The sequence below is a fragment of the Enhydra lutris genome, unplaced genomic scaffold (assembly GCF_002288905.1).
Source record: "Enhydra lutris kenyoni isolate GAN:26980312 unplaced genomic scaffold, ASM228890v2 scaffoldscaffold12, whole genome shotgun sequence".
NCBI lineage: Eukaryota > Metazoa > Chordata > Mammalia > Carnivora > Mustelidae > Enhydra > Enhydra lutris.
Window position 1 is genome coordinate 78,662,202 of NW_019154096.1, and position 26,210 is coordinate 78,688,411.

Sequence of the window (26,210 nt, forward strand, 5' to 3'; positions counted from 1 at the left end):
ATACTGTGCAAGGTACAGAGAGGACTCTTATGACTATCAGAACAAACGAGAATTGGAACAAATCAGACGTCTTGTGGGAAGGAGGTGTGCTGTGCAGGCCCGTAACACGTGGGTGATGATCGTGTGTCTTGGGCTGTGGTATTTGCTACATTCTGCTTTGAGAAAAGCAAGAAGGACTCGTCCTCCTGAGTCAAATAGAAGAAAGATGTTTAGGAGAAGGTGTGTATTCAGTAAACATCTTTTTAACAAAAACACTGTTCTAAGAAACTCAGTGTAATTAGAGCCCCAGCTGGAGTGGGAGCTCGGACTAGTAGCCATCGGCAGGGGACCTGGTCCACACCCAGAGACTGGGCCTGTGGGGCCTGCAGCTTCTATCTTGTTAGAAATCAAAACAGTGCAGCCATAAAGTTGGGACTAGCGGGTACCTGGGTGGCTCAGTGGGTTAAGCCTCTGCCTTCGGCTCAGGTGATTGTCTCAGGGTCCTGGGATTGAGCCCCGCATTGGGCTCTCTGCTCAGTGGGGAGCCTGCTCCCCACCCCCCGCCTGTCTCTCCTCCTACTTGTGATCTCTCTCTCTCTCTGTCAAATAAATAACTAAATAAATAAAAATCTTTAAAAAATTTGGGACTAGAAGCATAAAGTGCCATGGAAACTCAGTTGTATGAATAATTTTATTTAAGATCTTTACAGCATGGTGGAAACTCTGTAACACTTTGTAACGGATGGGAATGTGACTGAAAATACTTTGTGGCTAAAAGACTCGTCATATTTCAACATTTATTTATTTATTTTTTTTTTTGGTAAAAGGAGGTTGTAAATTTGCTGACCTTTTCTGCAAGTAGGTCTTAGAGCATGCCACCTAGAATGTATTTGGGAAAAAAAAGTACAGACCTTTAATCAGAACCTTCAAAGTAAGGGTGCCGTGGAACCAGCAAACGAGGAGGCCCTTTTTGAAAGAACTTGTTAGTGCCGGAAGTGTCGGAGAAGAGCTGTCTTTTGATAGGGTTTGATGTTATTCTGGCTGCATTAATGGGCCGTCCTGCCGTCTCTGTCTGCGCAGTTTAAATGTTTGGAAGCAGAATTTTCTATCGTGCCGTTTTCCAGATGAAGCTTTTGAGAGGTTTTGTGAGAAGTACAAGGTGACACCCTTAGTGTTTGCTTCAGAGGATAACTGGTTGATTTGAAGGGAGCACAAGTTCATCCATTCTCTCTGCTCAAAGCCGGTTTGGGGCATCTGGACACACGCTGGGAGAGCTTGCCTTTTTGGTTAATGGATGTCTGGTCCCATAGATCGGTCCAGTTCAAGTGAATGGTTCCTCAGTGTTTACTCTGCGAACATCTGGGCTCGGGGATGGAGAGAGACCTGGGAGGGCATGCTTCTTACCTGCAAGAGCTCATAGAAAGGGACCCGTAAAATCCATGGGATGCTGGCTCTGCAGACAGGTGGCCTGGGCTGGCAGATGAGCTCAGAGCACACTTCTCATTCAGGAAGCAGCCCTGGGTGAAAAGGAGATAGGAATTGGCCAAGGGGTGTGAGCTGGGGCTTGAGAGTTAACAGGCCGGGTGTGTTGGGTACCTGGACGGCTGCAGGTCAGCACACACACACGGAGGAGCAGAGATGAAGTGGGGGGAGCCATTGGTGGGCCAGGACCCAAGGAGACTCCTTTGCTGCATGGGTTTCCTTCTGGAGTTGGGGTTGGGGGGGGCAGGGATGTGAAAGAGTGGAGGGAACATGTCTTTTCTAGAAAGAGCCTTCTGTATGGGTGGGGGTAGGCATGAGGCATAGAGGGAGGGGACAGACTGAGATATATATGGCTGGTGGGATATGGTTCGTGGATCTTTTTAAGTTTTTAATTTTTTATTAGAGAGAGAAGAAGCATAAGCAGGGGGAGAGGCAGAGGGAGAGGGAGAAGCAGGCTTCCTGCTGAGCAGAGAACCCAGGACCCTGGGATCATCACATGAGCCAAAGGCAGACACTTAACCGACTGAGTCACCCAGGCGCCCTGGTTCATGGATCTTTAGAGATGTTGTTATGGGTTGAATTGTGACTCCCCAAGGAGACTGAAGTCCTAAACCCCAGTACCTGTGAATGGGATCTTATTTGGAAATAAGGTCTTTGCAGACAGTAGAGTTAAAATGAGCTCATCAGGGTGAGCCCTAACCCAGTCTCCCCCATACAAAAGGGAAATTTGGTCACAGGGGCTGACGTACGTAGAGGGAAGATGGTGAGAAGATAGCCATCCAGAAGCCAAGGAACGTGTGAAGCCACCAGGAGCAGGAGGGGCCCTGGAACAGACGCCCTCCCAGTCGCAGAAGGAGCCAGCCCTGCCGACTCCCTCCTGCCTGACTTCTGGCCTCCAGGGGGTTCTCCGCGGATGTCCCCAGTCTGGGCTGTTTGCTCTGGCAGCTGAGCTGAGTCATACGAACGGGTGAAGGGTGTATTTCTGGTCAAGCCAGGTGGTCAGGCCAGGTGGAGGGTAGTGGCCCTGGCGGGGGCGGGGGGGACAGAAGGAGCAGGGTCGGGGTGACCGCGGACTCCATCCATGGTAGCACCCCACTGAGAGGGCCGCGGAGCAGAGAGCTGCCCGGTGTTGGCTGCACGGGTCTGGAGACAGGACTGGGACATGATGGGCCTGGAGGCGCCCTGCAAGGGGCTGGCCTTGGGGGTCGTACAGAGTGTGGGGGGCAGGTTGGGACACACTGAGCAGCACGCTTGAGAGAGGGGCAGGGAGCCCCACGGAGGCGTTGGGAGGGTGAGCTGGTGGGGGGAGGAGCGTGCTGTGCTGAGAAGAGCGAGGGGTCTGGTCTGTGGGTCTATGTGAAAAGTGTCCAAGTGTCCACCGGCCGCGCCCTTGGGAGGCTGTGTGAGCAGTAGAGTGAGGAGCTGGGCGCAGAGTAGCCTGCGGGCTCACCGCCTCGGTTCCTGCAAGCCTGACGCATGGGGCAGGGAGCCCGGAACCCTCAGGGTCCTGGCAGCTGGCCGCGCTCTGTCCTGGTCTGTCTGGTCCCCTTGAGATGTGATCTGGGGCCTGAGCCAGGCCTCCTGCTGGACCCACTCAGACTGGACTCTTGGCTTATGCGTGCGAGTTCGTACGTGTAGGGTGGAACGTGTCCCTCCAGCTTGGACAGAGGGCTGGGCCTGCCAGAGAAACACCCAGAGTCTGGGCGATGCCCTGGTGTAGCCAATCCAGAAGGTAAACCTGGACGCTGTTGTCCTTTCCTGGGCGATGGGAGGCAGCTGTGGTCCGTCCCTGTCGCACCGTTGCCGTGTGCCTTCCTGGGTCCTGTGTGTCCTCTGCCCTTAACACCTCTTGAGCACAGCTCCTGTGGAGTGTGACGGCCGCGGTGGGCTGGCTCGGATGGGCACCGACCACGCTGCGCTCCAGTCTCATTTGTCTGCTGCGCCTTCGTCGGGCCCGCGGTGCCCGTGTGGGGCTCGTCACAGGCAGAGAAAATTAGCCAGCATGGCAGCTGGGGAGCAAAACCCAGGCGCGGAGATAACGGTGCCCCAAAGCCAGGGGCCCAGAGAAGGCCGAGGGCTGGGGGAGTCTTCTTCAGCTATAGCTTAAAGGGGAAGCGGGAGTTGAGGCGGACAAGAGCACGGAAAGGAGCCCGTTCCTGGTGCCGCAGGCCGCTCGCTTCAGGGAGAGCAAAGCCTCCTGCAGGGGACCCCAGACAGGGTCCTCTGCATCTCCCCTCAGTCGCTTGTGCGCCTTGGTACTCCGGGGCTGTGAGGCTGGAGCAGCGCGGTCAGTAGCCCCTTCTCCGGCTCTGGGCAGCCCCTCTGCCTGGGAGCACTGGGAGCACTGGGAGCACTCCGGCCTGCCCACCATCGGTTGCCTGAGTCCCTGGGGGGTTTTCTGTTTTGAGGATTGGCACCCCCCTTCCCAGGTGGCAGAGCTCTGCTTTGGGAAGTGGCCTCCATGAGTGACACACGACACTCCTTTGCACACTGTTCTCCAATAGGACAGCAGAATTTTAAAAATGTGTTTAAGGTGAGTATTTTTATCTGAAAAGTAAAGGTATTTTCCTGGGAAACAAATTTCAATATGGCAGTAGAAAAAAGTATTTCAAAAGCATTTTAGAAATGCTGTTTTGTTTTGTTTTATTTTTTCAAATAAAGATGAGTTTATAATGAAAAATTTTTGGAACAGATATAGTCTAGATGTTTCTGTTTTACTCAGAAGGGAGCAGAATTAGGGGGAAATGATTACTGATTTGGGGCTCCCGTGACCACATTATTATTTTAATTAAATGATTAATGGCATGAACTTTAAAAATTGATGTGTTGATGGCCTACCTTTTTTTGGATTCTGCAGATATCTGTACGATCAATAGGTTGACAGAAACCCTGGAAACTTAGATTTTCGTGTTCCAGTGGACATCGTTTGGTCATGCCAGGATTTGGGAGAAACCATTTCCTTCTGTGAAGATTCTAGTTTCCAACTGATGGAGGGCCCCTAGCCCTGTGTTTGTTATAAATTAATATTAACAAAAGTTGGTCATTAACATGTGGCTTGGCATACAGAGGAATGTGTGCGACTTAGACAGAGTATTTAACATTCTGTCAAGTCAGGGTCACGGACAGCTGTGTGCTCTGGGAAACCAGGAGGCCGCGCAGGCTCCCCACTGGCCCCGAGCACTGCGTCCTGGTTCTGGCTTTTTCCCGCTGGCGCCCACATCCATCTGGGAGCGCAGGGGACCGCCCAGCAGCTGCCCGCCCGCGCCTCCCTGCCAGGAGAGAACAAGTTTCCTGGTCTGCGTCTTTCAGAGGGCTTTCAGCTCATCCGGGTGGGTGTTGGGGCCGCAGGGACAGCGAGGTGGGTGGTCCCCACGAGGCCCTCGCTCATGCTACACCCTACATCCTGGCCACTGCCCCTTCCGAAAGCCCGCAGTCCCCTCATGGCAGGGGTGAGGCTCCATGATGAGAGCAGCACACTTCTGACCCTCAGGTTAACTCCGGGAGCTCGGAGGCACAGCGGACTCTAGGTTGATAGAACTAATTAGGTTTAATTAACAAATTTCAGGAATAGCTATTGGAAAACCCCATGGACTTGAGAGGAACGCATGGACATTTGCCGGGTGGAGCCCCCTCCTCCTGGCGGGTTTATCACATATAGATGATTAATGTCCTCTATCACCTTGATAATAGAAGCTTGTCTCCTGGGCCGTGTTGGCCTTTGATCATGGAAACGAGGCTTTGATCCTGTATTTCACTCATCATTAAAACATGTCCTTGGACCTTTAATGCCAGAAGGTAGATACCTTCAAAGAACCCTGCTTTTAGGCAGGTTCCCCGAAGAAAGCTGAAGGTGAGTTGTGCCGTGACGGGGGTGGGGATCTGGCTGCCCCCTGGAGGCTGGGAGCTGCCGTGAGGGCGCGGGGGCGGTGGGGGGGGCACCTGCCTCCCGCTGGGCCTTCCCCTCACAGCTGTGATTCCCGGCAGCTCTCCAGCACCTGTGGGGTTTCACGGTCCTGCTCCCCATGGACTCCCCGAGGTCCGCACAGACCCCACAGGGTAGAGAGAAAGGTCCCACAAGATGGCCCCACCCTGAATGCCAGGCCTCATGGGGTGCCCCAGGCCACCCCCACATTTGTCTGACTCGGTCATGAATTCAAGGCCTCTGGTAACACTCCTTTGCCCCCATAATCCATTCGCGTGACTCCTAGAACTCAGGCAGAGCTGTGGTTACAATGATCGTTCATCGTAATGATCAGCCAGAGTGGGGTGCTTAGGGCGAGGGCTGGAGGGGTCCCAGGTACATCTGTAGGTTTGTCAGCCCGGAAGCTGGTTCCTCGTCCCCATTGTGCAACGCCTGTAGGCTCACTGTGCCTGCCAAGTGAGGGCGCCACGGGCCACGGGGCTGAGCTCGGCCTGCAGCCCCTCGCTCCCTGGAGACAGGCGGCTGGACTGGTTCCCTTTTTGGAGACCAACCCCACTGGAATCTCCCTCCAGACTTTTCCAAGTCATCTCATTAGCATGACAAAGACTCATACCACTCAAGATACCCAGAGGGATGTTGAAGCTCCTTGCTAGAAACTGCGGCCAAATACCAGATACATTTTTATTTTACTAGAGCAGGCGTGCGCAAAGTGGCTGGAGCTCAGTTGAGGCTGGGCATGCGCACTGATGGCACACCTTGGCCAGAAATAGCCAGCTCGAGTGACCCTGGAAGAGACCACTCCCCTGATATTGCTCACTACTGTGATCAAGGGCCGTGTCCCCATTCCCCTGTCATCCCAGGATGTGGCTCTGGAACGCAGCATCTGGAGGTCAAGGTCTAGTCTGTGCCCCCTCCCAGGGTGTGGCTCTGGATCTGAGTCTGGAGGCCGAGGTCCAGGCTGTGCCCCCTCTCAGGATGTGGCTCTGGAACCGAGTCTGGAGGCTGAGTTCTACGCTGTGTCCCCCTCCCAGGATGTGGCTCTGGATGGGAGTCTGGAGGCCGAGGTCCAGACAATGTCCCCCTCCCAGGATGTGGCTCTAGATCAGAGTCTGGAGGCCGAGGTCTAGGCTGTGTGCCCCTCCCAGAATGTGGCTCTGGAAAGCAGCGTCTGGAGGTCAAGGTGTAGTCTCTGCCCCCTCCCAGGGTGTGGCTCTGGATGGGAGTCTGGAGGCCTAGGTCCAGGCTGTGCCCCCTCCCAGGATGTGGCTCTGGAACGCAGTGTCTGGAGGTCAGGGTGTAGTCTGTGCCCCCTCCCAGGGTGTGGCTCTGGATCTGAGTCTGGAGGCCGAGGTCTATGCTGTGTCCCCCTCCCAGGATGTGGCTCTGGATCAGAGTCTAGAGGCCAAGGTCCAGGCTGTGCCCCCTTCCAGGATGTGGCTCTGGAACGCAGCATCTGGAGGTCAAGGTCTAGTCTGTGCCCCCTCCCAGGATGTGGCCCTGGTTGGGAGTCTGGAGGCCGTGGTCTAGGCTGTGCCCCCTCCCAGGATGTGGCTCTGGAACCGAGTCTGGAGGCCGAGGTCTGGACTGTGTCCCCCTCCCAGGATGTGGCTCTGGATTGGAGTCTGGAGGCCGAGGTCCAGACTGTGTCCCCCTCCCAGGATGTGGCTCTGGAAAGCAGCGTCTGGAGGTCAAGGTGTAGTCTGTGCCCCCTTCCAGGTTGTGGCTCTGGATGGAGAGTCTGGAGGCCGTGGTCCGGACTGTGTCCCCCTCCCAGGATGTGGCTCTGGATCGGAGTCTGGAGGCTGAGGTCCAGACTGTGTCCCCCTCCCAGGATGTGGCTCTGGAAAGCAGCGTCTGGAAGTCAAGGTCTAGTCTGTGCCCCCTCCCAGGATGTGGCTCTGGATTGGAGTCTGGAGGCTGAGGTCCAGGCTGTGCCCCCTCCCAGGATGTAGCTCTGGATCTCAGTCTGGAGGCCGTGGTCCAGGCTCTACCCCCTCCCAGGATGTGGCCCTGGATGGGAGTCTGGAGGCCGAGGTCCAGGCTGGGCCCCGTCCCAGGATGTAGTTTTAGATTGGAGTGTGGAGGCCACGGTCAGGCTCTGTCCCCCCAGGATGTGGCTCTAGATTTGATTCTGGAGGCCGAGGTCCAGGGTGTACCCCCTCTGAGGATATGACTCTGAATCTGAGTCTGGAGGCCAAGGTCCCGGCTGTGTCCCCTTCCCATGATGTGGCTCTGGAATAGAGTCTGGAGGCCGAGGTCCAGGCTGTGTCCCCCTCCCAGGATGTGGCTCTGGATCAGAGTTTGGAGGCTGAGGTCACGCTCTGTCCCCGCTGCAGTTTCTAGAGGTGTCTTCATGTGTCGGTTCATGCTCCATGGGCTCAGACGTAAAACACAGACCAAACAAGAAAAAGAATCACGAGAATGACATTTCTGGATCCGTCCTTAGCAGAGACTGGGGGCGGGGCAGGGGTATCTTTATTTGCTTCAGGATTTACACTTCGCTTTTGTACCGCAAACATCACCAGGGGACGCTCCTTGAGTTTCAAGGGTAATTACTGGACAAGCCCCACACTGCGCCTGGGCACTTGCCCCCGTTACCTTCTGTGGCCACCCGCCCCCCCCACTCCGGCCCTCGAAGGCAGGGCCAGCACACCGGGGCCCGCGGGTCGAGTCCACTGTGGTGCCTGTTCTTATAAGAGCGAGTGGGAGCAAGCGGGATCCCAGCTGCGCACTGCGTGTGTGTGTCGAGGCTGCTTTTGTGACCCGCGGGCAGAGTCCAGCAGAGAGCGAGCTCTCCCGCCCACCGTCCTCCACAGCCGTCCTCAGCAGCCCCGCAGCAGCCCCAGCGCTGGCCAGCGTCCTGTACGGAGTGACCTCGCCCTCCCTTCGTGGCGCTGAGTCCCGCAGACTCTGCCTGTGGCCCTTCTAAAGCCGACGTGGCTGGTCAGGGTGTCGTGCGTAGAAAGCACGGCCCGCTCTGGAGAGGAGGCATGCACTCCCCAGCGGCAGTCAGTTTGGTTTTAAATTGCGTTAATTTCCTCTCCATTACACGTGCAAAGAAGGGAGGTCCTGGCAGGAGTGGGGCCGGCCCTGTTGAGTCCCCATGAGACAGGTGGCTCACCCAGAGTCCCACTCAGCTGAGGCACCGGGAGCTCCTGGAGGTCTCGTGGCTTTTCTTCTGGTAGGCCGGCAGGCGCAGGAGCTGCAGAGGCTGGGGACCATTGAACCAGCTTGTTCTTGACTTTGTGCTGTCCCCATTCCTACCTTTGCCTGGTGTTCCTGCCACAGCTGGACCGATGCTCCCTTTGCTGCCCTGCCCTGTGTCCCCCGAGGGCGTCCCAGGCCCCGGCCCTGGCCCTCTTTTGGTGACCATTTCCCGGGGTCCTCAGACATGAGCCTTCTGTGCTTTCTGGGAACCCCGTCACCGACTGTGCTCGGGACTCCCACTGTCATCCCACGGAAGCCCGGGGAGGAGGAGACCTCCCAGGCCCGCCCTTGCTTTTGCGCGTGTGAAACGCATCCATCGTGGGTCTCATCTTCAGAAACTCTGGCTTAGTCTCCTTCTAATTTTATTAGATTTTGGCTTCAGCTGAAATTCAGAGTTGGTCCCTGCCTTACCGTCTCCGGAAGGATTTGCTTTCCTCTGGCTGAGGCCAGGGGCGTGGAGCAGGATCGCTCTGGCCGCCATCCTCCCGCCCAAGCCAGGGGAGGAGTGCCAGCGTCTGTCAGCGGCTGGGCTGCTCACATGGGGCCCCTGGGGCAGGGGTGGGGTGGGCAGGCGGCTGCACCAGGCCCTCAGGCTCCCAGGCTCCGGGCATTCCTCCTGACCTTCACGCCGATCCCCACCCCCAACCCCCGGGTGTTCTCAGGCTCACTTGGCCAAACTCGCTCTGTCCTCTCCTGGTGGGCACACTTGTGTGGTCCCTCTGTCCCCATCCCTCCTGTCTTTATGCATCTCGCCTGCCCGACACGTTCTTCCTGCTGACCTGAGACATGTCCATTTACTCGTCCACGAGTGTGCTCCATTCCTGTAAACAGCCACGCCGAGTCCCCGTGGCATGGTTCCTTACAGACTCGGCCACCAGACATGTCACGTGACCCAACACAGTGCCTGTTTCAGAGAAATAAACTTCCCTCTGCCCACCGCCATCTCTCAGGGTTTAAAATCAAACTCGCCTTCACCGAACCCAGGACGCATGGAAAAGGAACACAGTGAGATTTCTGATGGCTGGATAGCTTTCCCATAGTCACGGTGCTCTGGAGTTTTGTGGCCCAGGATTGGATCTTGTTCGGGTCTTAGAGGAAGATGGGACTGAAGTCAAGCCACGTCTGTCTGTAGGCTGAGATCTGGGGCCTGCGTGTCCCGAGGGCCTCTGGACCCTGTGCTGTCTCCTTCTCTGTGTTCTGTTTCCTCCTTTTTTCTTCCCTTTTGAGCATCCAGCCTCAGGCCTCACCTGCTGCCTTGGGTTCTGGGCCCCTGGCTCCGTGTGGTGGGCCCCCAGCAGCACCCTAAGACAAGGCAGCTTGGCTGTACCTCTTGGTAGGTGTGGGGGACATGTGCTAGGGCTGTTGCCATCCCAAGACCCCAGCCTCTCTCCCTCAGACATAATTCTGGATCCTTTTAGGTGAAGGTGGGAGTGAGCGGGAATGTGCGGCCCCGTGACTTGAGCTGGGGAGGACGGGAAGGAGCAGGAGGAGGCCGGGACAGCAGTGGGCTCGGTGGGTGTCCGCCCCACCGCAGAGGCTCCGACACCAGATGGCACTTCCCTGGGGCCGGGGCGTGGGCTGGGCCAGGGGTCCCCTTGGTGGATCTCTGGGCAGTAGCTGCTGGGGGGCAGTGCTGGGGTGGTGCGGGCAAGGCTGTTCCCTTTGAGGAAGGTGGTTCTGCAGACCCTGCGGCGAGCGGTCTCAGGTGTGTTGTCCGCGGCCCGAGCAGATGCTGCGCACACTCGGGTGTGGCTTGTTCCGTCTCCTGACAGGCTTCGATGGCATCCGCCAGGCACTGAGCTCAGCCCTAGACTGAGAGAATGGGGGGGGGGGGCGGGCTGCCGGCTGCCCCGACGAGGCTGAGCTTCTGCAGAGAGAAGGAGGAAAAGAACGAGGAGGAGGAGGAGGAGGGTGGGGAGGAAGGAGAGTGAGGAGAGGGGAGAGGAGATCTATTCCTGATCTAAACTGGATCTTTCTACCAGGGCCAAAGGACGGACACGTGCTGAAACCCACTCTGTCATCTGCTGCGGGAAACTGGCTTTTCGGGGCTACGTGCTGTGCTGTCTGTGCTTCTGAGTTTCAGTTCTTTTCACCAGCTTTCAGAGTTGTGTGCCGACTTGACGAAGATGTGACGCATGTCACGTGTAGACACAAGCTTCGTAATACGGCCCAGTCTCCGTTGTGGGAAATGCACAGAGAGCTCGCGGCCTGCGTCTTAGCTGCCTGCTGGCCAGTGGCTAACGTCTTGAGTGAATGGGTGCTCGGGTCCCCCTGGGTGTGTCTGCAGGTCGGGGGGCTGCAGTGGCCACAGGGAGCAGGGAGGTCCCTCAGTAACGAGGGTAGTGAGAGAAACCGACCCAGTCCTGCTGGGCATCAAACGGGGAGGGTTGGGGGTGGATGTGGGCGTCCTGCCTGAGCTCCCAGCAGGGTCCGCGTTCGGTTGTGCTGTGCTTTTCCGTCCCTGGGCCCATGTCCCCACCAGGTGGCTCTTTCTCCTTCAAAGCAACGCAAAGCCACCCAGCACCCAGCACCCAGCGTCCGTCACTTGATTCCATTGTGGGTCACTTGATTCGTGTGGCTCTAGGCGCAGAGTCCATTGATAAGCTCGGGGGCCTGGTCCCAGGCAGGGGGCAGGGCTCTTCCAGAGGCCGGCGGGTCCTCTGTCTGTGACTCTGCCTCCTGCAGCTGTGGGTCCTGGGAATGCGGTGGGGGGACTGTCGCCACCTTGGAGAGGGGATCCTCATTCTGCTATCCAGGATGAACGCTAGGGCCCAGCTGGCAGCTGTCCCTTACGGCACAGAGCGGGCAGCATTTGCCCGGTGTGGTCTGCACGGTCTGCTCGCGGAAGGACTGGTCTCTCCTCATGCTCTGCAACGGCCAGCGCCTTGCCTTGGTCGGGCTCTCGGCGGGCTTCTGACGGCAGGTGGTCTCTGCCTCTCCTGCTGGGCTGCGGTACAGGGTCTGGGATGGGCAGCGGGAGGGGGCGGCCTCAGGACTCGGGGTAGGACTCCGCACTCCTTTTTTCACCTCGCTGAACGATGATTTGGAGTTTGGAAAGTGGGGAACATGTGTTCCCCGGGCTCTGGCCGACACCCTGGTGGTTCCCGCAGGTCTCTCCCCTGTTCTCCCTGCTCACAGGATCAGTGTCTGTGACAGGTGGTGGCCTGAGCTCCAGGAGTGGTTGGGTATTCTGGGCCCTTCTGGAAAAGCCTTTGCTCCCCGATATAAAGGCAAGAGAAGCAGGAGGAGAAGGTCCCTGTCATCCCTGGCTGCCTCCTGCTTTGATGCTGGTCCCATCACCTGGAGAGCGTCATACCCACGTGTGAAGTCAGGTTTGCAGAGAGGCATCCTGACAGTGTTCGGCAGCACAGCTTGGGGGCCTGGGCTTGGGTTTGAAACCTGTGGCTACTACTACTGACCTCAGGGGAGATCCTTGGCCACCGTGTGCCTCAGTCTCCCCAGCTAGCAGGGTGGCAACAGCACCCACCTTGCAGAGTTGCTGTAAATATTCCCTAAGTGTTTTGCGTCATTTTATTATTTTGTAATAAAAAAAACTTAACTTACATGTACTGTACACGAATATATGCTCGTTCTAAAATTTCAAACAATGTGGAAAGACGTACGGAAAAAAGTCAACTCTGTGTATTCTCCCCCTGACCCAGCATCTCCCTTCCCCCCACTCATACTCTGAAGATCACTCTTCTCCCAGAGGCGACCACTTTCAGCAGTGGGTATTTTTTCTTTCCAGATTTTTAAAAAGATTTTATTTATTTATTTGACAGAGAGAGATCACAAGTAGGCAGGGAGGCAGGCAGAGGGGGAGGGGGAGGCAGGCTCCCCGCTGAGCAGAGAGCCCGATGCGGGGCTCGATCCCAGGACCCTGAGACCATGACCTGAGCCAAAGGCAGAGGCTTAACGCTCTGAGCCCCCCGGGGTCCCTCTTCCTGGAGTTTTTCTGGGCGTGCCACTTTGCACAGGGGCCACACTGTACGGGTGGTCGGGGATCTTGCCTCTTTCACTTGGTACGTGTGTCACCTTCCTGTTCCTGCTGTGACGACTTTGCACACAGGCAGCAGCTCGCAGTGATACCAGTGGCTTCCGGCTGGTTCCGGAGGTCAGAGCCCAGCCCAGCTTCTGTCTGCATCTTGCTGGCTCACTGCTCAGAGGCTCACAGGATGAATTTGGGGCTGCTGGCAGGGCCCTGCTTCTTACGGGAGGCTCGGGGATGAATCATTTCCAAGGTCAGTTGGTGGGGTCTGCGTTCTCTGGGGTCCGCGTTCTCACGCAGACTGTCAGCTGGGTGACCCTCCGGTCTAGGTACCCCCTCTCTGTGGCTCCTGGTACCCGTCCTCCAGCGTCAGGCCAGCACGTAGGGGAGTCCCCTTCCTGCTCCCCGCTGCCACATCTCTCTCTCTGGTGCCCGTGAGGGCTCGTGGGACCGCACAGGGCCCACTCCCTAATCCAGGATGCTCTCCTGGGTTAAGGTCAGCTCATCAGGAACCCCAATTCCATCTGCACGGTCCCTTCCTAGCTAGAGTGGGGTGAAATTCATACCCACCTAGAACCTCACAAGGTGACTTAATTTAGAAATCAAGTCGTCGTAGTTACACTTAGCTAAGGACTGAGATTGGACTGCATGAGGTTGGACCCCAAGTCCAACAACAGGCGCCCTCCTGAGGCAAGAGGAGCTGGCCACCAGGACAGGGAGCAGACAGCGCCGCGAGGACCGAGGCAGGGGCTGGAGGGGCGCGTCTGCAAGCCCAGGAACACCAAGCACTTCTCGTCGGAGCCACCAGAAGCTGCAGGAGCCCTGGACAGTTATCCCTGAGACCGGTCAGAGGGACTGGCTCTATGGCAGCTCGGCTTCCAGGTCTCGTCTCTAGACTGGGGAGACAATAGGTTTCTGTCACATTAGGAAAACACCTAGCTTGTGGCACGGGGTTATGCAGACAGACGGCAGTATCTAGGTTAGTGCTTGATGGAAACCAGCCTGGGAATCTGGGGGCACCTTCGGAATTCCGCCCATCATGGTATGTTGTGCGTGTCTTTGTAAACGTATGTGAACGTGTGTAAGTGCTTTCCACGTTACTAAGTACACCGCGCTGGTGAGAAGCCCACGTCAGGACAAAGTGATCTAGTTGATGGAGACAGCTCTTCGAACTTTGATTTTACAGTTAACAGTTTGGGTGTTAGAAACCAGAACAAATGGACCAAGCACGTCTATGGCCCCGGGGTGAGGCAGCAAGGACATTTGACTTATCCTGAAGTCAGTCTGGACAGGTGGGGAGAAGTCGGGGCAGAGTCAAGGATTAAATCTTGTCATTAAATTAATTACATCTGATGAAGCCTGGATTGTTCCTGAAAGGAAGGAAGGAAGGCACTTACTGGTCACAAATGCCTTTAGACTTCTGACCTCAGAGAGCTTGCTGTTCTCCTCACTCCTTCAGGGCGAAGGCTTCTTCTGGGTCGGTCTCTGACTTGGGGATCAGAGGCAGGTGGGAAAAAATCACCAGGGATATCCTGAAGCTGGACGTGAGGGAGACACGGACAGTTCTCCCCAAACAGGACATTCATTGGTATTAGGGTTTCTGAGTCATATTGATTAATGTCGTAAGGCTTCAGACCGTTAATTCTGTGATAATCTGTATATGCTTACCTACATCCCCTTAATTGCATGTGTGGGTATAAAAATACATCTGTGTCTGTTTTAGGGCCCCCAAACACCTGGATGTTGGAGAAAGAGTTGTGTTACTTCTTCCCCGGGACAAAGCAAAGGCAGCCGAGGGCATCGGAGCTGGGGTGCTGTCTTGTGGGGATATGCTAAGGCCCAGAACCACCAAGGTGCTGGCCCTACTTCTCCGTCAGGCACTGGTGGGCCTCTCGTCCATATTGTCCTCACTCGGGGACCCAGGGTCCACCTTCGGCAGTGGTCGCTGTCGCAGCAGCAGGGGAAGCAAGAGCAGGAGCTTCCAGCCCTGGGGATGGCAGACCTTGGCTGAGAACTCGCTCCTGTTTTTTGGATGCACAGTTGCCCTGTAGCTTCAGGAGAAGGCGGGCAGCCTGTTCTCCTGGTGCCCTTACATGTGGGGCATTGGAGAGCACTGGGCATCAGGAAGACCCCCATGGGGGCTAGGACGGAGGCAGTGGCTCTCCCCTCCTGGACTGAGCCCAAAGCAGACCCTGGACCAGAGCGGCTTTACGAAGCAGGTTACTAGGTCATGTCATCAACCAACACGCAGGGCGCAGGGGAAGTTTTAAGGGCCAGAGGGCAGACTGTAGTTGCTCCGATAACGGCCCCCAAAAGATACGTCTGCCCGGAACCTGAGAAAGTAACCTTATTTGAAATAAGGGTCTTTGCAGACTAAGGTAAATATTTCTACATGAGGTCATTGTGGATGAAGGTGGGTCCTTACTCCAAAGACAAGTTCTCCTGAAAAAAGAGAAGGCGGAAGAGATGCAAACACACGGAGGGACAGGCCATGAGATGCTGCAGGCAGAGAGCGCCCTGACGTGACCACGAGGCAAGGACCGCCAAGGATGGCCGGCGCCCCTGGGGCCGGGGCGAGCCCGCACTCCCTCCTAGAGCCTTTGGGCGCGGCGCGGTCCTCGCGTGGACTCTGGACCTCCAGCCTCCAGAACTAGGAGAGCATTCGTTTCTGGTGATCTGTCACGGCAGCCCTAGGAAGCTCGGACGGACGATCCCTATGGCTTGTTTCTCTTGTCCTTTCCCCTTCCCGGCTTCGGGCTGGTAGCCGGGTCTATGCTTTGTGGCCCCTCTCTTCTCTTCTCTTGCTTTTAGTAAGGAGCTAATGGCACTTCCCAGAGGTGGGGGAGGGTACGGAGACCATGGGTCTGGGGACAGCGGGAGGCGGATGGGACCCTAGCTTGGTGCCTGCAGGGGGTGCTCTTGGCTGAGATGGGGGTTTGGGAGAAGGAGGTGTTGGTGGGGCCACGGGAGCTGCCGGCCAGGTTTTAGACGGGTGGGGTTCATGGATCTCCCTGCAGGCGTGGGCTGCAGGCCCCGGAGACATTGCCTGAAGCGGGGACCCAGCCGGGGCATCCCAGTCACCAACATCCAAACCTCACTGAAGCGCTGGAAGCAGCCTTTTCAGATAGCCCTCCTCACATAAAAATTTGCCTAAAACTGATTTGTTTTGGCTAGAAATGGATATTAAATTGATTTGGGTTGACTGTGTGTCTAAAGGCCAAGACGGAGAAAATCCATACCAGAACAGCCCCTTTGGCAGGTCCGCGGGTCTCTTCGGCTCCGTGCACTTGCGCCGCAGAAAGCCGGCGCCGACTCCTGTCCGTTCATCGGTGTCACTGGGGAGGGTCAGACGTCCCAGGAAGCAAGTTTGATCTTGGTTTGCCATGCTGTGGGCTCACTCGTTCAGCGGAGAGCGAGGCAGCGCGGGTGTTGGGGACACGTCCACGAGGAAGGCGTCCTGGCCTCACGGCGCTCCCAGGCCGGCTGTGGCTGACACAGGCCGACGTGAGAAGCGCGGACGACGCAGGCCCCGCGTGCGGACTTGCCGCAGTGGAAGGAGAGCACAAGCAGGAGCCGGGGCTGGGGCTGGGGGGGCTCCTGGAGCCGGAGGTGCTGTTCGCAGGACTCAACAGTGTGGTCAGCCGGGCACCGCTGAGAACGTGACCTCTGGGCATGGATGTGGGGGGACAAGGAAGTGGCTATGCAGAGACCTGGGGAAAGGCCGTCTCTGGAGGGGGAACCACACTGCTCATCATCTGGGTTCTGGCATGTCCCAGGAGCCAGGAGAGGTCAGGGTGGTGGGGGTTAGGGGCCTCCTGCCACGGTGAGGATTTCCCGTTCCGTTCTGTGGGGGGTTGCTGAGGTGGGGTGTCCCGACCCGTTGGTCTCAGGTGACCTTCAGGCCCCCCGGGGTGGGGAACGGACGGCACCGGGCGTGGAGGCAGCAGGGAGCCGCTCGGGGTCTGCCGCACCAGTGTGGGGGGGGGCAGACATGTCCATGTCCTGGGCAGGTGATGCGGAGAGTGGGAAGGGCTGGGTGCAGGTGCAGGAGAGAGGACCAAGCTGCTGTCCCCGTCCCGCCGGGGCCCCACGTGGCCGATGGGAGAGTCTCAGGACTTGGGCTGAGGGGACCTCACGCAGATGTGGTTCTTGCATCTTGTGGACAAGGGCCAAGACTCTGGCGCTGTCCGGCAGCCTCGGGCAGCCTCTCTCTCCATCCCCGCCCCCAGGAAGGTCTGGCAGTGCCCACGCACTGTGGCTCCCACGCTGGGAAGAGGGGGGAGGAAGAGTGACCCGTTTACCAGCACCGTGTTAGGGCTCCTGTCCCTGGAGGTGAGACCACTGGGCTACCATTGGGTTATCTGTCTCCCTTGCACCTCGGGTCCTGGAGCTTGGGGTCATCACGAGGGCGGACAGGGGGCTGGAAGGGGTACAGAGGGGACTTTGGAGCTCCACAAGGGCCTGGCACTGAGATCCAAGCTCAGGGATGAATGGGGAGATGTCTGCCCACGGGTCTCAGCCCTGGGTGCCTGGTTGGCCATTTTGGAAGATCGCGCACTGCTCCATGTCTTGGTTCTCTCTCCTGTGAAATGAGGAGAGTTGCCATGGTGATGAGAACAGTGCAGATCAAGGGTGTATCTGGGAACCACTGCCTAGAAGGGCCTCCTAAGAGACGGGGAGGGGGAGGAGGGAGAGCCTGGGGAGGGTGAGTCCTAGGAAGGAGCGGGGTGGCACACACCCTCATCGGCCTCTCGGGAGGCAGACCACAAGGCCCCGCCACCAGCTAGTGGGGGTGGGCAGCGGTGGCACCTGGAGGTCAGCTCTGTGGGATCCCGAGCTGGGAGGATCTTGTTCACCAGGCACAGGGCCACGAGGACGGCTGGGACCCAGTTGCCCCGAGCTGCCCTGAAGAGGATAGCTTTTGCAGAGCCCACCTGGCCTAAGGCTGCCTGAACATGCTATGCAAATTTATGCATTTATGCAAAACACAGCAACCCAGACTCCTGGCAGCAGAGACCTGGGCTGCCTCCTCTCTGGAGAGCTGCGGCCCGCGGGGCTCCAACATGCCTCCTCTCCCCGCAGCCTGAGGGGAGATTGACAACCGCGCGCCAGGTCTCCCCCCGCTTCCGGAGCCTGATCCCTGCCTGGCTTGTAGACACGGAGAGAAAACCTGGTCTGCAGGTTCACACTCTTTCTGTTTCAGGCTCTGCCAGTCTCCGAACAATTAGCGGATTGATCTCGATTCTTGACGGGGAGTCAAGCAAGTTCTCTGCTGACTGTAGTTCGGCAAACAAAGTGCTTCCCGGGAGGCGTCTTTGTTTGATTAATAAGATCAGTTCTTGGTTGTTGGCGATGCCTCTTGTCAGTGCCGCTGTCACGCTGCTTATCAGCTCTCAGGACACCCTGTGACAGGCAGATGGCGAGTCCTGGACTCTGGTCTGCAGATGGGGACTCGAGCCGCCCGGCTCCGGCGGGAGGTGGGGTGCGCTGGGGGAAGGGGCAGAACCCCGCGGGCTGCCGCCAGAGCCCCGGTGCCCGTCTCTTCCGCACCGTCACCCCCAGATGCCTCTTCTCAGCAGCTCCTCTCCCCGCCTGAAGTGGGAGCCAGGCCTGCGACTGAGAATGCTGCCCAAGTACCCTTTTGTCATCGTCACAAGGTTTGTGGTCTTCTTGCTCCTCGGGCCCTGGGCTGGTCTGCGTTTGGATACGGCTCGTACCGCGCCTCCTGGGGGTGCAGTCATTGGAGGTGCCCCGTGCCTGCCCCCCAGGCCCGGGAATGATGAAGGCATCTGGCTCTGCCCTCCTCATCAACACTCAGCCGGGGACGGCCGCCCTCTCTGTGTTCACACTGAGCCGCAGGCTTTGTGCTGTTCATTAAGGTGTTAATGTGGACAGGAAATAGAAATTTCAAGGATTTGATGAAATTAAGACTTACCTGTTAGCTGGCAGAACCCAGGAGGGGTAGAAATACATCAGCCTACATGTTTGAAGATTAGGAAGCAGAAGAGCATGTGGCCTGGGCTAAGGGGGCTTTGAGGCATGATATAATTTAAAATCAGCCAGTTTACCGTGCTGTCTGTGCTAAAACGTGCCTCACGCCGGCCGGTGGAATCAGGACTCTTGCTCTGACACATCTCTCCGTTCTGATGAGAACATTCCGACGCTCGTCCCAGAAGCAGCTCAGCCCGCAGCGGTGACAGAACCGAAGCGGGGTCTTGCTAACCGGATGCTGCGGTCTGCCCAGATAATCCGGACCCGCAGCGCTCGGAGCCCTTAGAAGGAAAGGTTCTTACGGAGACACAGGCTGAGTGGCACATGCTCCTGCAGGGGGATGGGGACCTGGCACAGCCGCAGGGGACACATGTTGTGGACTCGAACGCTCCTCCCCGGGCCGCAGCTGCAGCGGTCCGAGCTGGCTCGTCCCCCGGGGAGTTCATCTCAGTGTGGCAGAAGCACCCAGGCTGCAACGCACACCGCGTCTCTTTGACTCCTGCCGGAGATTTAGATGGACAGAAGGCGTCATCACGATGCTGGCAGGCCAGGTCTGGGGGCCCCCGGGAGGTCATGCAGGACCAGGCGGAGGGTTCCTGCTGCACGCAGGGTCGCGGGCCCATGTGAGCCAGCAGGAGGTGAGAGCAGCGGATTGAGGGCAGAGAGAGTGTGGTACTGACAGACAGTGTCGGGAGACTCGGAGAGGAGAGGGTCGGGTCACATCTTTGTCCGGGGTCTCGGCTTTTTCCTGAGGATTGTCGTCCTGTGTATGTGTCCTTCAGGTGTCCAGGACCCAGTTAGGACAAAGACAAGAGCCCACATGTTATTCCTTGGAGCCTGGAGGTCTTAGATGTCTAGTGCGGGGTCTGGAACACAGGCCTGGACGCTTTGTCTGGTCCTTTTCACCTGGTCCTTCCTTAGTTGGTATCTGTCCTGGAGAAATCACAGACTCTTGCCCCTTACGAGGAGGAAGGACACTATTGCGTGACCCGAGGAAAGCGGGCGTGGTCCTAGCACAAGAGAGGCCGGAGGAGGAACGAAAAGCAGATCGTTAGGGAGATCGTTAGGGAGTCCTTCCACTTCCCTGTCTCCACCGGAGAGGGCTCTAGTCTGGAGAGGAGACAATTAGGCAAGAAGAGAAAAGGAAACATGAAATTGTCCAGAGTGGGGACATAGATTCAAGCAGTAGTTCCCAGGTGTCCCTACGTGCAGTGGGGCGCTCTGCACGGCCGAGAGCTGTCGAAGCATGGGGACCCATCTGCGAGTCTGGGCAGCAGAGAGCTCGGGACACACACACTCAGCTGTCACGAGTCCATATGCAGGACTCAGGTGGCCCAGGTGGAAGTGCTTGGCCCGGGATCGGGCAGTCGGGATGGTCCTGTCCAGCCGTCGGTAGCCAGCGGCAAGGCCCGACTCTCTTGTAGGCTGCTGTGAGCCCAGCTCAGACCTCCGCACTGGGAGCCCCTAGGCCACCAAGCCAGGCCCTAGGGTGTCTGCGGTCTTCAGGGGGGTGGGTAGTGCGCTGACTGGTCAGGGGTGGGGCCTTCTGGACACACGTGGCCTGGCTCTGAGCTCTGGCTCCTACGCTCGCTCGTGCCCTTCCTCAACGTCTTTGTCAGCGAGGACGGCCATGCGTGCGTGTGTCCCATGGTGAGTACAGGGGAGCTTATGTGCCCCAGCTGTTTGCCTGGCGTCTGGTTCCGTCCGACAGAGCTGGGACTCAGCGGTTCAGGTAGCTGGCACGAAGCTGGTTCTTTTAGCTTTCTCTTGCTCTGGTAACAGAGCATCACAGTCTTAGTGAAGGCATACCGATCTATTATCTCACGGCGTCTGTGGGTCACAAGTGTGACATGGTCTCCCCAGGCTTCAGCAGCCCTGCGCTGCCTCCTGGGCTCCCTGGGGAGTAGCCACCTCCGGGACATCCGGGTAATGGCTGAATTCAGTTCCTTGTGTGGTAGGTTAAGGCCCCATTTCCTGCTGGCCGTCAGCGGGGGCTTCGTTTAGCCCCCAGACGCCTGGGTCCCAGCTTCAGAGCCAGCGACAGTGCATGGAATCCTCGTGCTGGAATCTCTGTGAATTACCTTCCCCCGCAGCTGTCTGGCTTCAGCCAGAGAAAGTTCTTTGCTTTTCGGAGCTCACCTTCTTGATCACAGAGGCTCATCTCCCTATCTGAGACCCACAGGCTCACTTGCACCTGCTCGGTTCTGTCTGCCCCGTGATGTCACATAGTCACAGATTCCTGGGGCCGTTTCTGGGGGCTGCTCTGTCTCCCACAGTGGCCTTCCAAGGGACATTCAAGGCGCTGCCCTGCTCTGTGGGGGAGGCGTGAACCCTGCAGGTGCTGGTCATCTGTGCGAGTGCGGGGCTGACCTCAGGGTCGGGGGCCGTGCTGGGAGCGCCGCACAGATGGCCTCATCTGACGGCACAGGGACTCTGCAGGACGTCTGTGACGCGGGTGCTGGGCAGTACCCAGAGTTTAAAGGTGTTTGAAACGGATGCTTAGCAGGCCAGTGACTTGCCCGATACTTCAGCTGGTGGCTCCCAGAGCTGGCATCAAGCCCACGTGGCCCGTCCCCAAAGGGAGACCTGTGTTTGGTGGTGTTACAGTTTTTTTTTTTTTAATCAATATTAAGCTGTAATTGTCAAAATTAAATAATAAACATGCCCTGGGTGCTGGGCACCCCTAGGCGACGCTCTGAGGTGGCAAAGCCCAGGCACGGGCCGCAGACCGGACCATTGTCAGCAGCCACCGACTCCCTGTTCTGTCACCTGCGCATTCCCTTCACACCCCCCACCCCACCCCGCTGTCCTGCTTGGCGCTGGGCTCAGCTGCGAGACTCGCTTGGGCCGGTGGAGTGTGGGAGGAGGTAATGGCCTGCCAACTCCGAGCGCAGTCCCTGGGAGGGTTGCAGGTTGCTACTGACCCCCCAGGGGACTTCTGTCATTTGTCAGGGGCTCATGCCCCAGGGGCTGCCCCTCCTGAGGGGGCACACAGAGCTCCTGAGCGCCACGCCAGCACAGAGCCGTTGCCCCGCTGTGCCTCGTGCTTGTTGGAGAGACTAAACCCCGCTGCTCTAGTCTTCCGAGGCCCTTGTTTGTTACACGGCAAAGCTGATGGACAGGCCTGGGAGCCAGGCACTCGGCAGAGGAGGACGAGAGCTGTGTGGGGCGGTTCACTGAGGTTCATCAGGGTCTAGTACAGTTACTTGTTCTAACCTTTGTAAGTCCCGCTCTATGAGTGGTACCTGGTCGTCTTAAGCGCTCCAAGTTCCCTCCTGGGGGAGCCCTGTTGCTTTCCTGTGGGAGGGTGATGTCAGGGCCTACCGTGTCCCTGGGCGTGACCCGACACAGGGCCTGCGGTCACATCCCGATTCCCCGCAGAGACTTGCTTCTCTCCAGTCGCCGTGCCGTCTGGGTGCCCAGTGGCTGCCCCGAGCCAAGGGCAGCAAGTACCCTTCATGTGGCTTCATCCATGCACTCCTCCGTTTGTGCATTCAGCAAACATTACGAGCACCTGCTGTGCTCAAGAGCTTGACCAGGGACCCTGGTCCTCCCAGTTCTGATCGTCTCTGGGGGTTTGTTCACAGGTACTCCATGTGTGAAAGAGCCACCAAAGATGTCCCCGGAGTCTGGAGGAGAGTGAGGAGAGAGTCAGGCTGCCTGACATGGTGCCACTCGGACCCAAGGAATTGTACTTGGGCATGGTTTCATCCACTAGAAATGTTTTACTTCCCATCTACTGAGAGCCAGGTGCTGGGCCGGATGCCAGAGATATGACAACACATTAGGCCATGCCCTCTCTTCATGGGACGTGGGGAGAGAGGAGGACGGATGCTTCGGGAAAGGGACGAGCACTAGAAAAGTTACATTTTAAATAGGATTGGGGGAAGAGGTAGAGCACGCATTCACACTCAGGCATCTTCAGACTCTGTACATAGCAAACGTGTCTTTGTTCATACCCGCTCTCTCTGCGTAAAAGGGCTTCTGCTTTCTTGATCTCCTTGCCGTTTCTGCAACCCTTGTCTTGGGGTGGGGACGCCCCAGGGTGTTCGGGGGGCAGCAGGCAGGAGCTAGGGGAGCACCTAGGCACAGCCTTCGTTGGTGTTCCCAAGGGAAAGGTGAGGCTGGGCAGGGTGAACTCTTAGGATTGGCTGTTTGACCAGTTCTGGTGGCCTTTGGGCTACAGGAATGGGCTCCAGGTGCCAGGCAGCTGGCCCTGGGATGACCGGCGCAGAGCAGCGTTGTGTCCTGGGTGCGCCAGCCAGAAGGGAGGCATGGCTCTGCGTGGTAGGTTTGCATAGCCTGCGCTCGCCACACTGGTTCCTCTTGTTTCTGAGAATTGTGTAGCTCAGGGAGGGGCAGTCTCTCCCCGGCCAGAAAGGTTTTCATAGAAGTCAAACGTCATCATGGGCAGGGAAGAATGTACGTATGAAAGCAGTACAGCTTTCTCCTCCAGAAGCAGCCCTGCATCCCACGCTGCCCGCTCAGCTCCCACTTACCTCCGTACGGTCCTCCCGGGTCAGGAGCTGTTGTCCGCAGAAGGCGGCCTCAACTCTCGGGTCTGCAGTTCTCAGCAGGGTTGTTCTGTCTGTGAATCAAAACTCCTTTGGGGGACGCCTGGGTGGCTCAGTTGGTTAAGCGGCTGCCTTCGGCTCAGGTCATGGTCCCAGCGTCCTGGGATCGAGTCCCACATCGGGCTCCTTGCTTGGCGGGGAGCCTGCTTCTCCCTCTGCCTCTGCCTGCCACTCTGCCTGTGCTCGTGCTCTCTCTCTCTCTCTCTCTAACAAATAAATAAATAAAATCTTTAAAAAAAAAAAAAACAAAACTCCTTTGGACACAAACGTGGTCCGAAGGGGCGCCTGCGTCCCGATTTTATAGCGGCAACGTCCACAGTAGCCAAACTGTGGAAGAGCCCAGATGTCCGTCGACTGATGACGGGACAAAGAAGGTGTGGTTCTCATGTACCGTGCAACACTACTCAGCCGTCAAGAATGAAATCTTGCCATTTGCAACGACGCGCCTGGAACTAGAGAGTGTTACGCTGAGTGAATGATCCGTCAGAGAGTTGTCATGTGATTTCCTCATAGGTGGAATTTAAGGAACAAAACAGATGAGCACAGGGGAAGGGAAGGAAAAATAAAATAAGAGGGAATCAGAGAGGGAGACAAACCATGAGAGACTCTTAACTCTAGGGAACACACTGAGGGTGGCCGGAGAGGAGGGCGGTGGGGGATGGGTAACTGGGGGACGGGCGTGAAGGGGGCATGGGATGTGATGTGCCCCAGGTGTTACATGCAACTGATGAATTACTGAGCTCTGCCTCTGAAGCTAATAATACAGTATGATCATTAAATTGAGTTTAAATAAAAAATTTAAAAAAACCCCAACTCCATCTAATATGATTTAGACAGAGGCCCGACGCAGCTGGCTCAGGGTGGTGGAGAGCGCTTGGGGGGCAGCGAGAGAGCTGGGTGGCTGCGGGGTCAGGTCGGACCCTCCCACACCAGTTCCTGCAGCTCCTGGAGCCTTGGCATTCTTCCCTGCGGCAGAGCTTTTCTCCGGGAGGCGGGTCCTTGATCCTCCCAGCCTGGGCCCTTGATGGGGGAAAAGGTTCTCCTGGATTCAGCCTGAAACCCCAGGAAGGGCTCCATGCGTCCAGCGTAGCCCTGTGGCAGCTTCCTGCCGTGGCCGTAACAAATTGTGGCCCACGGGGCGGCTCAAGGCCCCAGGGATCTATCATCCCACGTCCGGAGGCCGTAAGTGTGCAGGCAGTGTGCCAGCAGGGTCGAGCTCCCCTCAACACTCTTCCCGGATTCTCTGGCTTGTGGCAGCATGTGCCGGCCTCCGTGGCCTCCCAGCCAGGTCCCCGGTCAGCCCCGAGGGGTCGAGTCTCCCTGTGCTGTCCCCTCTCCCCCAAGAACACTTGGGGTGGCATTTGGGGTCCACTGGCACAATCCAGGGTCATCTCCCCATTGGAAGGACGATAACAGTCGCATTTGCAGTCTGGGCTAAGGTTACATTCACAGGGCCTGGGGCTTGTGACCTGGTATCTTTGGGGGGCTTTAAGGAGCTGGCCACTGGCCCTGGGGTTGCCCTGGGACCACAGAGCTCAGGGCACAGAGTTTTAGCCTGGGTCACAGGCCTCCTCCTACAGAGGGGCAGAGCCCCTCACAGCCCCGTGCAGCTGGTCCCCTTCGTGTGTCTGGTGACGGCCATCGGAAGCGTGCCTTTTCCATGCGTGTGTTTCTCTCTTGAGCTCATCAGCAGTGTTGGGGGCTATCATGGGTGATCTCTTATCTCCACACTCCTGGGACCCTCTGGGCTTCTTGGAACCTGCTCTCAGGGCCAGGCCTGCCTGGCGGATGCTGGTACGCTGAGGGTCGCCGGGTCCGGCCAGCATCTGGCCGTCTGGGAGTTTCCTGGCCAGCCGTCCCCGGACGCGCTGCCCAGACCTCCCCGTGGTGGAAGACAGAGCGGGAGGCAAGCCCAGCGCGGTGCCCTTGGGCACACTGGGAAGCCGAGTTGCCCGTCCACATAACCTCATCAAACCCGAGCCACCATCCTGCCTCTCCTGTGGGTCATCACCTATGTCCGCGGCTCTCATGCCTCACCAACTGTCCGCTCATCCTTCCTGCCCCGGGGCACCGGTGCTGCCGGCCCTGCACGGCCCTCCCGCCAGTGACGGCTCCAGGGACGTGGGCCCCGGTCTCCGCTGTGCCCCGAGATGGACAGGGCTCATCGCGGCGCCGCCCCCCACACTGTGGGTTCTCTGGGCGTCCCCGGGGCCTCAAGTGCTGTTGGCGCCGAGGGTCGGGGCTGCCGCTTCCTCAGGCATTCGGGGAAGCCTGCTAGGCGCTGGGCCAGCCGTGATGCGGCCACCTGCCGCGGCCCGGACCGGCGCCTGTGGGCGGGTGGCGGGGGATGGCCACACTCCTGGTTTCCAGGAAGGGGATCATCTGTTTTGCCCAGCGGAGGCTGGAGCTCAAAACAAAGCAAGGACCTTCCAGGCTCTGCGTGAATGAAGCTGGAGGTGCTGGAGGCGTGAGCGGCAGAGGAGGGCGGCTGGGGCAAGACGCTGGTGTCCCTGCAGCCGCAGCACCCGTCAGAGAGCAGAGCAGGTCCAGGTTGCCCTGGGGAAGCCGCTTCCCACACCTGAGGCCAGCAGGCTCTGACCAAGGCTGGGGCAGGGGAGGGCCCGTGGGAACAGCCAGAGGACGAAAGGGGAAACAGTATTGTCTTGTTTTTCATTGTTGACCTACAGAGATTTTATTTCCAAGTTCATTTTATTGTTGTGTGAAGATATTTAGGGATGCGAGTTCAGTACGTTCGTCTGGGGAAGGAGGCCACTTACCGAGTTGTTCTGAAGACAGATCCCAGTGGAAATCCACGAAAGGAAGCCCGCCCTGCCTGCAGGCCTTCTCAGGGACTTTACAAGACGTGGATGTGCTTTGGAGTTGCTAATAGATAAAACATTTAGCAACTTCTGAGTTCTGCGATTCTGTCTTTGAGGCCCACTGTGGGAAGCCCACAGGTCAGGGTGGGGCACAGTACAGCCCATGGCAGCCGGAACAGGTGTGTGGGGGCACAGACAGAGCACAGGTGTCCCTGCCCAGCGACAGAGCACAGCTATCTCCCCCCCCC